This window comes from Heterodontus francisci, chromosome 13 (genome assembly GCF_036365525.1).
Source record: "Heterodontus francisci isolate sHetFra1 chromosome 13, sHetFra1.hap1, whole genome shotgun sequence".
Classification (NCBI taxonomy): Eukaryota; Metazoa; Chordata; class Chondrichthyes; order Heterodontiformes; family Heterodontidae; genus Heterodontus; species Heterodontus francisci.
The window spans coordinates 97,785,372-97,799,571 of NC_090383.1; the positions used below are offsets into that span (position 1 = coordinate 97,785,372).

General features: G+C 41.5%; 1 long non-coding RNA gene across 3 annotated transcripts in view; it reads right to left on the reverse strand.

Annotated features, from left to right (window-relative positions):
* LOC137376526 (uncharacterized) overlaps window positions 1-14,200 on the reverse strand; it is a 154,077-nt gene that overhangs the window by 125,402 nt on the left and 14,475 nt on the right. For all 3 annotated transcript variants that reach the window (XR_010976268.1, XR_010976267.1, XR_010976269.1), the window contains exon 2: window positions 922-1,020. This is a non-coding gene — a long non-coding RNA (uncharacterized lncRNA). The remainder of the gene's footprint in view (window positions 1-921; window positions 1,021-14,200) is intronic.

Here is a 14,200-nt window from a genome sequence, read left to right on the forward strand (position 1 = left end):
TTTTTAACTCATGGAGGCTGGGATTCCAGCAGGTGAACAAGGAATGCCAGCAAGTAAAAGGAGGCAAGGAGGGCTGTATCCATGAGACATGTGCCTTCATTGCACTGCTTGTGGGCCAGGAGGAGCAGGTGTGTTTCCTCCAGGCATAACAAGCGTACTTACATGGTACAATATCTGATTCACCCTGTGATGTGCAACCCTTCCTGAGATGTCCGATTCACCCTCACTCTCACAAGCAGACTCCTTTTCATTCCCTGGCTGCTTCCTTGGAGAAAATGGGAACAGGGTACTGAGTTAGACGATCAGCCATGATCTTTTGTGAATAGCGGAGCAGGCCCAAAGGACTGAATGGCCTACTGCTGCTCCTACTTTCTATGTTTCTATGTTTCTCACCCAACAGGCAGCTAGACTGTTAATCTGGCTGCCTGTCAGGTGGGAAACATGTTGAAAAAATTTAAAAGACATCCTGTGGTTAATTTCTGCAGGTTGTCCAGAAAATCCACACTTTCAGAAAATGCTGCTCCTCCCACTCCCTTCCACACAACCCCCATCCCTCCCAACTCTCTTTCCAACCCAACTGAAGATCAGGGCCAAGGAGTCCTAATATTGTCCTCAATGGCATTTCCAGTGACACTGCAGAATTAAACCTGAACTTTTTTAGTCTCTACAACTCAAGTAACATGCTATACGATTGTTTATCAGAATCACATCATTCCATTCTAATGCACTGAGCCACCATGCTAGACCTTCACAATAAAACTACCTTTTTACAGAAAATGCTTTTGCATATTCTTAGGCTAGGTATTGACACTTTTCTGCAATCAGTTCAAGTGATAAAGAACATATTCATAACTTAGTAGTCATGTTCCTCTAATAACATTTCAATAGATTCACAAGCATACACCTGTGTAAAGCACTCACCCTCCTGGATTATGTAATGTCATCCTCTGGTCTTAGTAAATGCTTGCTATTGTTCTTCTCCATTAAACACTTGTTTTACGGGAAAGCACATGAAAGAGCCTGTATTGTGGCAAAAAGTACATAAATACATTTGATGTCACTAGATTATCTGCTGTGTAATGCTGTGGTTCACAATTACAATACTTCATAAAAGGGAAATAATTTTGGTGTAATTTGTGTGGTATATAAGCATTACTTTAAGAGCATTCAGGTTTTCTTAGCTTTTTTTTCAGTTTTATCAAAAAATTCAAACATTTTTCTTATTGCTGAATGATGGGGTTACCCCTCCAACCATAACATAAAAGTAGTGGTTAATTAAAATCCCTCATGTCGTTTTCTTTTCTCATACCACTTCTCTCTTCATTTTGCTTGAATCAATGTACCTGAACCCCCAGGTCACTCTGTTCCTGCACACCTTTTAGAATTGTACCATTTTGTTTCTAGTACTTCTCCTCATATGTCCTCATAAATGCAGGACTTCACACTTCTTTGCATTAAATTTCATCTTTACTACATTTTCAAGTTTTCTATCATCTGCAAACTTTGAAATTGTGCCCCTACACCCAAGTCCAGTTGACTAATATATATAAAAAAGCAGTAGTCCCAATACTGCCACCTGGGGGACACTGCATGCTTCCCTCCAGTCAGAAAAATAACTGTTCACCACTATTCTCTGCTTTCTATCTCTTAGACAATTTTGTATCTATGCTGTCACTGTTCCATTAATCCCATGGACTTCAATGTTGCTAACACATCTATTTAGTGACACTTTATCAAATGCCTTTTGAAAGTCCATGTGCACAACATCAACTGCCCTACAACAACATAAAAGCAAAACACTGCAGATGCTGGAAAGTCAAAATAAAAACAGAAAATTCTGGAAATACTCAGCAGATCAGCAGGAAGCATCTGTGGAGAGGCTGAATTTTCCTGGCCCCCTTGGAGGCGGGGTTAGAGGCAGAGGGGGGCCGGGAAAATAGTGCGGGGAGCTGCATCAGGACGGTTCCTTGATGCATTCCCGCCTCCAGGAGTACTTCCCAGGGGTAGACAGGGAAAGACATTGGCAGCCTGCTCCAAAGAGGCAGGCAGCTATTTACACCACTTAAGGGGCCAATTTCCAATAGAGATAGGATCTCTCCGGCATCGGAGCAGTCTCTGCCAATTGCAGAGCCCACCAGCTCTCTCGAGGTGGCCTCCCAGCAGCAGGCCTTAATTGGCAACCTCTGGGAAGATTGCAACCAACATCTGGGTTCTCAACCCAGAATTGAGGCCCATGTCGAGATCGTGACCAACTGGGAAAATCCAGTCCAATGTATTAGGTCAATGACCTTTCATCAGAAATGGTAAATGTTACAGATGTAATAGGTTTTAAGAAAGTGAAAAGGTCAAGGGTGGGAAAAAGAACAAAAAGGAGGCCTGTGATAATGTGGAAGGCAGGAGAGACTAAATGATGAAAGGCTTGCAAAGCCAAAGGGAGTGGTAATGGAACCAGTAAAGAAAAGATGTGTCTAGAGGAAGTGTGGATGGCAGAATCATGAACAGTTGCCATCTTAAAGCAAACAAAAGAGAAACACAAGAAAGAAACATCAAAACCAGCAAAGAAAAAGAAAACAAAATGGGGGCAGAGGTTATGATCTAAAATTGTTGAACTCAATGTTGATTCTGGAAAGTTGTAAAGTGTCTATTCAAAAGATGAGGTGCTGTTCCCGAACTCATGTTGAGCTTTGTTGGAACACTCCAAGAGGCTGAGGACAGAGAGGTCAGAGTGGGATCAAGGTGAGGAATTAAAATGGCAGGCGACCGGAAGCTCGGATTCAAGCTTGCAGACTGAACGGAGGTGTCTCACAAAGCAGTCGCCCAATTTGCATTTGATCTTCCCAGTGTAAAGGCTACATTGTGAGCAGCGAATACAATATACTAAATTGAAAGTACAAGTAAATCGCTGTTTCACCTGGAGGGAGTGTTTGAGACCTTGGACAGTGAGAAGGGAGGAGGTAAAGTGCAAGTGTTGTATCTCCTGCACTTGCATGGAAAGGTGCTGTGGGAACGGGAGGCGGTGTTAGGAGTGATTGAGGAACAACTGCCCTACCATCATTAACCCTCTCCTTTATTTCACTGAATAACTCAATCAAGCTTGGCTTGCCTTTAACAAATCTGTGCTGGTTTTCACATATTAAGTCACGTTTTTCCAAGTGAAAATTAATTTTGTACCAGATTATTAAACCTAGAAGTTTCCCCACCACCTATCTTAGACTGACTGGCTTATAGTTACTATGTTCATCCCTTTCCCCTTTCATGAACAGGGATGTCCTCTGGCATCAATCCCATATTCAAGAAGGATTGAAAAATTGAGGCCAGAGCCTCCACTATTTTCACTTTTATTTCCCTCAGCAATCTAGGATGCATTCCATGCAGACTGGATGAATTTGAGCACTGCCAGATGTTTAAGTACCTTCATTTTATTTTTATCCCATCCAATTTCTCTACTCTCTCTTCCTTTACTGTGACATTGACAGCATCCTCTCTTCTTTTGTGGAGACAGATTCAAAGTACTCATTCAATACTTGAGCCATGCCCTCCACATCCACAAGAAGATTTCCTTTTTGGTCCAAAGAATTTTTACAGCTATAAGGATTTGATAAATTCGATATACCAGTTAGTTACAGTTTCAATGAAACAGCTGAAATGGATGAGTTTATCTGTTTAAACCTTTCATGAACTATTTCAAAGCTGCGGCATTATTTGTACACACACAATCCATTCTGTTACTGCTTGCTACTATAAATGACTTAATTTATGAATAAACCTATTTGGTAATTCAGTTTATTACGCTAGTATCCACTAATATGGTCTTGTGAAGGGATGTGGCACCAAGCAGAAATTCTGCATTTATGTATCAAATTGGTTCAGCTGGTAGCACTATCACCTTTGTGTTCAAGCTCCAGTATGAACTTCAGCACATATTTTGGACTGATAATTCAGTCTAAAACAGAGGTAGTGCTATACATTTTTGGAGATGCCAACTGGAGTGAAATCAGGAAGCACTTTCTCACACAAGGTTGGTTGGCATCCTTCTATCTAAAAAAGATGATGGACACGCAGCAAACAATCCATTTAGGTGGGGTGTCTTTTCTTGGTGCACCTTTGTTGATGGCTGTGAAGGCCAATCCTTGAGAGGCAGGTTCTGCCATAGGTGCCGCATATGAAGCTGCCGAGTGATGCTGTGAGTTGTTGTTTTTGACGTTGGAGCCTGTTGCCAAGCTGCTGTAGCAACTGGTCATCATGGTAGTGCACACCAGTCCAGAGGATGTGTTGCCATTTCCCTCTTTCGCCAGCTAGTGACTCCCAGGTGTTATAGTCGACATTTAGGGCCTTCATGTCACGCTTGCAAGCATCCTTGAAGCGGAGCTTTGGCCGCCCCACTGGCCATTTGGCCCCAGCTACCTCACCAAACCGAAGATCTTTGGGTTTGCGACCATTTTCCATCCTGCGGACGTGTCCGACCCACCGAAGCCACCTCTGTTTGATTAGTGCCAACACACTTGAGAGCTGTGCCTTTGAGAGGACTGTGACATCTGTGATTTTGTCCTGCCAGGATATACCTACCCATAATGTGCCGCAAACAGCGAAGATGGAAATTATTGAGCTTCATTTCCTGGTAGCTGTAAGTCGCCAATGTTTCACAGCCATACAGCAAGGTGCTGAGAACACAGGCTTTATAAACCATCAGCTTGGTCCTAAGGGTCGGCTTAGTGTTATCCCATGCACATTTCGGCCAAAGGTGGTAGCTGCTTTCCCTATGTGTGTATCGAGCTCTATATCAAAGGACAGATTGTCTATCACCGTGGACTCAAGGTAGCAGAATTTAGTAACCATTTCCAGTGGGGTGTTACTTATTGTGATCAGAGGTGGACATACAACACCTTGTGCCATGACCACAGTTTTCTTGATGTTTATAGTCAAGGAGAACATGTTACAGGCATGGGAGAGACAGTCCATGAGTCTTTGTAGCTGAGTTTCCATGTGAGCGACTAGCACAGCATCATCAGCATAGAGGAGTTCTCTGACCAGGACGTGGTGTTTTTGTTTTTGCTTTCAGCCTTGATAGAATGTAGGGCTTGCCATCTGACCTAGTGTGCAAGTAGACTCCTTCCATATCTGCAGGGAAGGTAAAGATCAGGAGGATGGAAAAGAAGGTGCCAAACAGAGTGGGGGCTAGGACACAACCATGTTACACTCCATTCTTCACTCCAAAACTGTCTAAAATGGAGCCATCAAGCCGAATAGAGCAATGCATGTTGCCATGGAAGGAGTGGATGAGACTGAGGAGTCAATTTTTCCCAAAATCTTGTAGAGCTCTGCTCTGCTGACGGTGTTGAATGCCTTAGTGAGATCTACGAAAATAAGGTAAAGAGGTATACTCTGTTCCCTACACTTCTCTTGTAGTTGGCGTCTGGAGAACATCATATCCACAGTAGATCTGTTGGCACGGAAACCCCACTGTGCTTCCGGGTACACCCAGTCCACAAGTAAATGGAGTCTTTCAAATATGACCCGAGCAAAGGCTTTCCCCATGACACTAAGGAGTGAGATGCCCCTGCAGTTGTTGCAATCTGTCGCCTTTGTTTTTGTGATGATTTTGGTATCGCACATCTCCTGTGGAACACAGCCTACTTTCCAGCAGAGGAGACGATCATAAAAGGTACACAAAGGGTAATGGAAATCTGGAACTCCCTCCCCCAGAAGGCTGTGGATGCTGGATCAATTGAAAATTTCAAGACTGAGATCAATAGATTTATGTGAGGTTATAGAATCATAGAATGGTTACAGTGCAGGTGGCCATTTAGCCCGTCATGTCTGTGCCAGCTCTTTGCAAGAGCAACTCACCTCATCCCACTGCCCTGCCTTTTCCCCGTAGCCCTGCAAATTTTTCTCTTCAAGTAATTATCCAATTCTCTTTTGAAGGCCTCGATTTAATCTGCCAAAGTAAGAGTATCAAGGGATTGTTGAGACATGGTAGGAAGGAGTTAAGTTGAAAAGTAGTGGAAAGGACAGCTGGGACATATGGTAGTGTATGCATGATTAAATTTGCAGAAAACAAAGGCCCTGATCACCTCAGCAATGGATTAGATTAGCAGCTTAAAAACTCATTTACCACAGGCTGCAACTGGGAGCCGCTAAGGGTGATGCACCATATAAGGCAATGCACAAACTTGGAACCAATCACGGAAGTTAAAGGAAATAGAGGGAGATTTGAATGTACAAAAAGGGATAATTTGATTAATGTTACTGTCTGAAGAGCTCGTGCCTAGGCTTGACTGTATCCTGCTTAATGTATTGGAACATTAAAATAAAGGCACGACAAGAAACAAGGACCAAGTTGGCTTATCATTTTATCCAAAGGGTTTAACCATTTAACTTCATGGATATGGAACAAAGACAGGTAAATGTAGTTGATGTGCAGATCAGCCATGATCTAACTGAACAGGCCCAAGAGGCTGAATGCCTACTCCTGTTCCTATATTCCTTTTGTTACGACCTGGTAAGAAAGGGGTCTAGGGTTTTCTCTCAGCCTTCACCTGGTCTTACCATGACAGGGTTTAATTTTAAACACACCATGTTTTTAGCTCCCCCTTGGTGAATCCTTGTTCACTGCTTTCCAATTATAAGGCAAAGAAACCAGCACAAATAGGTTTTCTTAGGTTAAAAGAAGAAAGGTTGAAATTTATTAAACAAATTCTAATTTGGTTAACACCTATGAATACTCGACGCACCCACGCTAGCATGCATAAGCGATACACACATGCAGATAGAGACAGAAAAGAGCAGAAGAAAATAAAGTGGAAAAGTTTGAGGCAATCTCTGAAGCAGGTTTTTGTTATGGTTCTTCCAGCTCACTGTAGAGTCCTTGATTGTAGGTAGATCTTACTCTTCGTTGGGGCCCAGTATTCTTCTTAAACCTAGTTCGCTGTAGGAGACTTTTCTCTCTTGGGGTTCATGTGTCTTCAGTGGATTTGGAGTTCCATGAGAAAGAGATGGGAGCAGACAGGAGAGGCTGTGGCGAGCCACCCAAGAGAGGTCTTTTCAGTCCAGGAGCAAACAAGACGCTCTCAGTTCAAACTGTTTGTACAATTCAGAAAAACCCAGGTTGCCAAGCAGGTTAGTCATGTGACTAGCTGGTCTGACCATGTCTGTTTGTGGATTCTCTGGTCTTAGCCGACCCTGGAATTTCTCTTCTTACACACAATAACTGGTGCTCAAAGTCCATTGTGGGTTAAATTGGAGCAGGGAATAGCCCCTTTGTCCTTCCAAGCACTGGCTGTTAGTATGCAAAAAGTGTTTTTCCAGCCAAGGGCCTGGTGATTTTTTAAACAAGTCCTTTCTTCACTTCAGCAACAGTTTGAAATTTAATGTCCATATGGCAAAATTAATATGCCTCATTCTTGGCAGGTGGGGGTTTAGCATGAAACTATGTAATTGGAACACTTCTGCTAGAACAACACAGATTACAGTGCAATATGACAGACCTGCTAACAATTGTGAAAGGATGGCACATGGTATATCAAAGGAAATTGTTGTCAGTAGTTCAGGAATGTAGAATGAGGAGCTATAGATACGAGATTTAGAAAGCTGGGCGGGAGAAGATTCTTTATGCAGAGTCATAGAGTTTTACAGCACAGAAACAGAGAGTTGTGAGGCTGTGAAATTCATTTCCAAGGGTTAGTAGTTGATGTAGAAACTACGTCAACAAGCCAAGACTAGATTGGGGAAACAGAGCGGTTAAATGTGATTAGGACTGTTTGCTTGTGTGGAGGGTAAATGACAGCAGAGACTCGTTTTACCAAATGGCCTGTTTCTATGTTGTAATTTATGTAAAAGCAAAATACTGCAGATGCTGGAAATCTGAAATAAAAACAAGAAATGCTGGAAACACTCAGCAGGTCTGAATAAAGGTCACTGACCTGAAGCGTTGACTCTGCTTCTCTCTCCACAGATGCTGCCAGACTTGCTGAATATTTCCAGCATTTTTTGTTTTTATTTGTAATGTAATTTATGTATATTTTCTCACTGGTGTATATTAACATTAAATTTTAAGTAGAGGAGATGAATTGCACTTTTAGAACCTATAACATTTATTAATTGATGTCCCTTGGGATTGCTTGCAGACAAATGTGTCAAAATAGGGTGGCCATTCGTCTGGTTTTATACCAGACAGTCCAGCTTTTAGCCAGTCTGTCCACTGTCCAGTACTGGATGCCTTTATGTCTGGTATACTAGAACTAGGATGGAAGAATCATTTAAAGAGGCATGCACCTAAAGTAATTTCACAAAATACAGGAGTTTAAAAGACAATGACTAGCCGGGTATACAATACAATTCAGTTTGCTGTTCTCATCAATATTTTTCACTTGAAATTAATCCATTACATTCACAAACACAGGTGGTTCTGGTGCATTTTTTAGTTGTGGCCTTGCAGATGGAAGGCCCGTGATGATATCATTCCCCTAGGCTGCAGTGCCGCTGGTCTGCTGGATCTGGTGTCCAGTATTCTTGGCCTCCAGCAATGCCATCCTATGTCAAAAAGAAAAGGAGGAGTCTTTCTCTTCCTGTAACTTCACAAGCCCAGCAGGAAGCCACGCTCGAAGAGAGCACCAGTTTAATTTAGGGCTACAACAGTGTGGTCCTACTTCTCCAGTCGTTGCTCCTCAAGATCCCAGCTTTCAGCAGGGTTGTGGAACTAACACAGGCTCTGTTTGTGTTCTTTTTTTCCCTGTCCTTCTCTGTCTTTTTGTTTATTGTCTTTTCTTTGTCTTGCTCTTTTTCTCTGACTCTTACACACGTTTTCTGATTATCATATTTATATCTTCCCATTTATCTCTGATCTGTTTGCTTCTTCATTCTTTTTGTAACAAAATAGACCAATATTCACTTTTAAATAAATCTATATAACTCTGCTGTAATGCAGTTAATAGTGCTATGGCAATGCTTGTGAGGGTTACTGTAATTTTTTTAGTCAAATATGCAGGCACTCTACAAATGTAATTTTACCTTAACTTAATCTATTTTCCTTTTAATTTAATTTTGTTTTTCTGTGGAAAATATTGTGAGTGCCCTAATCTATGGACTAAAGATCTGTGCACATCTATAACTTTTATCATAAATTGGAAGAGCTTATTGAGCCTTCTCAATGTAATTCAATTTATGGCCTTGATATCATCTTTTTGAATGGAATGTCTTTTGTAACTCAAGAAAAAGTTGAAACTGTGATGTCACCTTGTCATTGCGATGTCATTCATGTTAATGGTAACATGGTTCCTAGGAACCACTGAGCAGCAGCCACTGTGGATCAATGACATGTGAACTTTCAGTCACAATACTCCACAGACTAATCGCAGCACTAAAACAATGAGCAGTGGTTACCATGGACACGGTAACATGGTTACCAGGGATCAATGAGCTATTTACTGTATAAACTGAGTCCCACAAATCCCTCAATGAGACGGCCAGAGAATGATTTTGGACTTTGACAGTAGTAATCATGTGGCTGTTCTAAAAATGTTTCTTGAATGTTTTTGGAGAAGAATTAAGCACTGAATTTCCAAAATGTATTCCTCATATTTATCCGAATTTTAGTTTTTGAAAAAAGGATTGCTTACATTATTTTGTCAAGTTGTGTGACTGTAATTGGCCAGTAAGCTGGTTTAAATGCAATACATTGATTTTATTTCTCAATATATACTGGAGGAGTATGCTAGGCTACACACACTAGACAGGTGACATGCTGGGTTTTGTCGATGACAGAGAAGAATTTTATTGTATTTTCTAACAAATTGGCCTCAAATAAATTTTGATTTTTGATACTTTATTTGGTACATTTCCTGCAATTTGGATTAGATATATTTTATGATGTGTATTCCACTTCCTAGTAAAAGAGAATATATTTGACTCAGCTGGGCAAGAAAACCTACAATAATAAATCCCTTTGCAGTATAGTGCTTTGCTTCAAATTCTTACAATTCATAACATAAACAGTCCATACAATGCTGTTGCTTCTTGCCAGAGGCAAGTCCTGTGAGCCATCTAATTTCAAATTTTCAGCCTTTTTAGCATATGCGTTGTGAGGAGCAATATTGACAAAGTTGGAAGCTGAAGCATCAGCAGAAAATACTGAAATAGTAGTGACAATTTCAATCCCATTCACATCAACAATTACCCTCAGTATGTTGCAATTGTTGTTGATAATGTATTATCAGGCTGTTAAATAGTTACTTTTGAAGTAGATGTCTGCAATTCAATCAGCATCTTACTGGGGTGGATTTTCGCCCCCATATTGGAGGCGAGCGAGTGTGAAAATTCATGCGTTGGCTGCTGCAGGTTTGCTTGCACCATCCCACCCCGGGCCATTTTCCTGGAGGTGGGATCAGGGTTGGAAGGGCTTCCTGCCTGCAAGAAGCGGGTAGACAATTAAGGTGAGCTAATGGCCTATTAAAGCCAATTGTCGGAGACCAACTGGAATTTCCCAGTCAGCCTGCAGGCCCCCTGTGATGTTGCGAACTAGGCCAGCTGCCTGGAAGCGGCCTGTCAGCCGTGGCCATTTTAAAAAAGTTTTAAAAGTTACTGAGAGGGCACCTCAAGATGGAGGCGCCCTCTCTCTCTCTCACCTGAAATGGCAGGCTGTAGCTCCTTTCAAGCCAGAGGGCCTCCTATTGGCCCTCCAGCTTCGAGAGGCTGTCCACTGTCCTTAATTGGATGGCGAGCGCACCCTCTGGCCACTAATTGGCCAATTCAGGGAAAATCACTGCCGGGTGGCAGTTCCTGACACAGTTTGGGGTTGTGACTCTCATTTGACCCCAACATCAGGGTCCCAACTCAAAATCCTGGTCCTCATGTGTTTGTTGTGCATCTTTCAAATTAAAGTACGAAACAATTACATGACAAAAATAATTCATTGGTACATCCTGAGAATGTCAACGATGCTACACAAATGCAAGTTTTCCCTTTTAAGAAGATATCAGAAAGATGTAATTTTTGACTATTCTAATGGGGCTGATTGCAGTTCACTCAATACTTCATACTCTTTTCTGCGTGCAGCAAAATAATGACCTTTTACTGGATTTCTTTACATGACAGCTATCTCTGCTCCTTCCTAATCGGTTGATGGTATCTGATTGACCAACACTGATGAAGTGTTGATTTCTGAAGGGAACATAATCTGTTTTCATTCTCACTTTATGATAAAACTAATAATTACGATCATTCAACACAAATGTATGATTGAGTTTGGTTCTGAGCAGCACATGTATTCTATGTGCAATATGGGAGTATGAAACATGCATGGCACAATATGCAAACATTTATAAAACCCAGCCACACACTTCTTTCCACTCCCCTCTTTCCCTGAACACAGCCACAACTATTTTTTAATGGAGTGACTATATGACTTACTATCTAAATCAAGTTGAATTAAAATCAACAATAAACCAAAATAATGTAAACATCCTAATAAAAAATGATTTTTGAAAATACATTGACAATGCAGAGACAAAAAAGTGTAATGTTAGGTTTTTACAATAAATTTCTTTTCCTTTAAATTATAACCAAGATGACTAAACATTTTTCTCAATCTTGACAATCTCACTGGCTTATTATAAAGTATGCCTCACAGAACTTTCACTGGAACTTTTAAGAAGCCTTTTGCAATGGAAGAAGATTGGTTATATGCTCACATGCAATTCTGTCCTGACTATTAGAAGGATCAATCACTGCCAGCCATTGGAAGCTAAAGCATTAATCATGTTTCAGCAGCTTTGGGATTTTGGACAATGTTAGAAAGCATCATTGTGGGTGGCTATAGGAGGCCAAAGCATCAACTGTAAATCAGATAGCAATAATAATTGAGAGGCTGAGGCTTCAGCATTGAGGAACAGCAAACAACAATAGAACCACTGAGACCGGTGCCCAGAAAAAGGCAGGGTCAGTTTATTTTAAAACTCCAAAATCCTTCAAGATTTTGAAGCTTTGTAACATTTCCCCAATAAGTCAAAGTTGTAAATCTATTTTGGGTCTGCCTTTCTGTGGTACCTTGTGTAGATATTTATATCTTATGGAGAATGGTTGCATAGTGGTCATGATATTGGACTTGTAATTAAGAGACTTGGACTAATGATTTGGAGACATGAGTTCAAATCCCATGGCAGCTAGGGAATTTAAGTTCTGTTAATTAAATAAAGCTTGAATAAAAAGCTTCTAACAGTAATGGTGACCATGTAACCACTGGATTGTTGTAAAAATTTATCTGGTTTGCTAATGTCCTTTAGGAAAGGAAATCTGCAATTGCCTCATCTGGCCCATTTGTGGCTCCAGACTCACAGCAATAAGGTTGACTCTTACCTGCTCTCTGAAATAGCCTAGCAAGCCACTTAACTGTCAAGAAAGTGGCACACCACCACCTTCTCGACGGCAATTAACGTTGGCCTTGCCAGTGATGCCCACATCCTGTGAATGAGTAGAAGAACATCTTGTGCGATAATTTGGTCCTGGTTCAAGCTTGCCAACTCTGGTTTGATGCATCCACAGAGGGTTCAGAATATGACCTCCCACCTCCAACCACCATACCCAGTTCTTCCACCAACCCCTCTCAACCCCATCTTCAACATTTTTACAATTAGTAAACAAAAGTGTTCAATGAAAAAAAGCACAATTGTTTTCCTACTTTTTCTCCCAGATTACATATTGCAGCATTCAGTTGATTAATCTTTAATTTCTGGAAGCTCCAAGACAATCCTGGATGGCTGTCAACCTTAGCCTGATCAGAGAAAAAAAAACTCCATCTTACAGTCAGAAACAGGGGAATTTATTATGGGGAACAAAGAAATGGCTGACGAACTAAATGCATACTTTGGTTCTGTCTTCACAAAGGAGGACACAAATATCATTCCAGAAATGTTGGGGAACACAGGGTTTAGTGACAGGGAGGAATTGAAGGAAATCAATATTAGTAGAGAAATGGTGTTGTGGAGATTGAAGGCCGATAAATCCCCAGGGCCTGATAATCTACATCTCAGAGTACTTAAGGAAGTGGCCCTAGAAATAGTGGATGCACTGGTGGTCATCCTCCAAGATTCTATAGACTCTGGAACAGTTCCTACAGATTGCAGGGTAGCTAATGTAACCCCACTATTTAAAAAGGGAGGTAGAGAGAAAACAGGAAATTATAGACCAGTCAGCCTGATGTCGGTAGTGGGGAAAATTCTAGAGTCCATTATCAAAGATTTTATAGCAGAGCACTTGGAGAACAGTGGTAGAATCAGACAGAGTCAGCATGTATTTACGAAAGGGAAATCATGCTTGACAAATCTACTAGAATTCTTAGAGGATGTAACTAGTAGAGTTGATGAGGGAGAGCCAGTGGATGTAGTTTATTTGGACTTTCAGAAGGCTTTCGACAAAGTCTCACATAAGAGATGAGCGTGTAAAATTAAAGCGCATGGGAGTGGGGGTAGTGTATTGCATTGGATAGAAAATTGGTTGGCAGACAGGAAACAAAGAGTAGGAATAAACGGGTCTTTTTTCCGAATGGCAGGCAGTGATTAGTGGGGTACCGCAGGGAGCGGTGCTAGGAACCCAGCTATTCACAATATATATTAATGATTTAGATCCTCAGCAAAGCCTTTGACCTCGTCAGCAGACGTGGTCTCTTCAGACTACTAGAAAAGATCGGATGTCCACCAAATCTACTAAGTATCATCACCTCATTCCATGACAATATGAAAGGCACAATTCAGCATAGCGGTGCCTCATCAGACCCCTTTCCTATCCTGAGTGGCGTGAAACAGGGCTGTGTTCTCGCATCTACACTGTTTGGGATTTTCTTCTCCCTGCTGCTCTCACATGCGTTCAAGTCTTCAGAAGCAGGAATTTTCCTCCACACAAAATCAGGTGTCGGGTTGTTCAACCTTGCCCACCTAAGAGCGAAGACCAAAGTACGGAAAGTCCTCATCAGGGAACTCCTCTTTGCTGACGATGCTGCATTAACATCTCACACTGAAGAGTGTCTGCAGAGTCTCATCGACAGGTTTGCGGCTGCCTGCAATGAATTTTGCCTAACCATCAGCCTCAAGAAAACGAACATCATGGGACAGGACATCAGCAATGCTCCATCCATCAATATCGGCGACCACGCTCTGGAAGTGGTTCAAGAGTTCACCTACCTAGGCTCAACTATCACCAGTAACCTGTC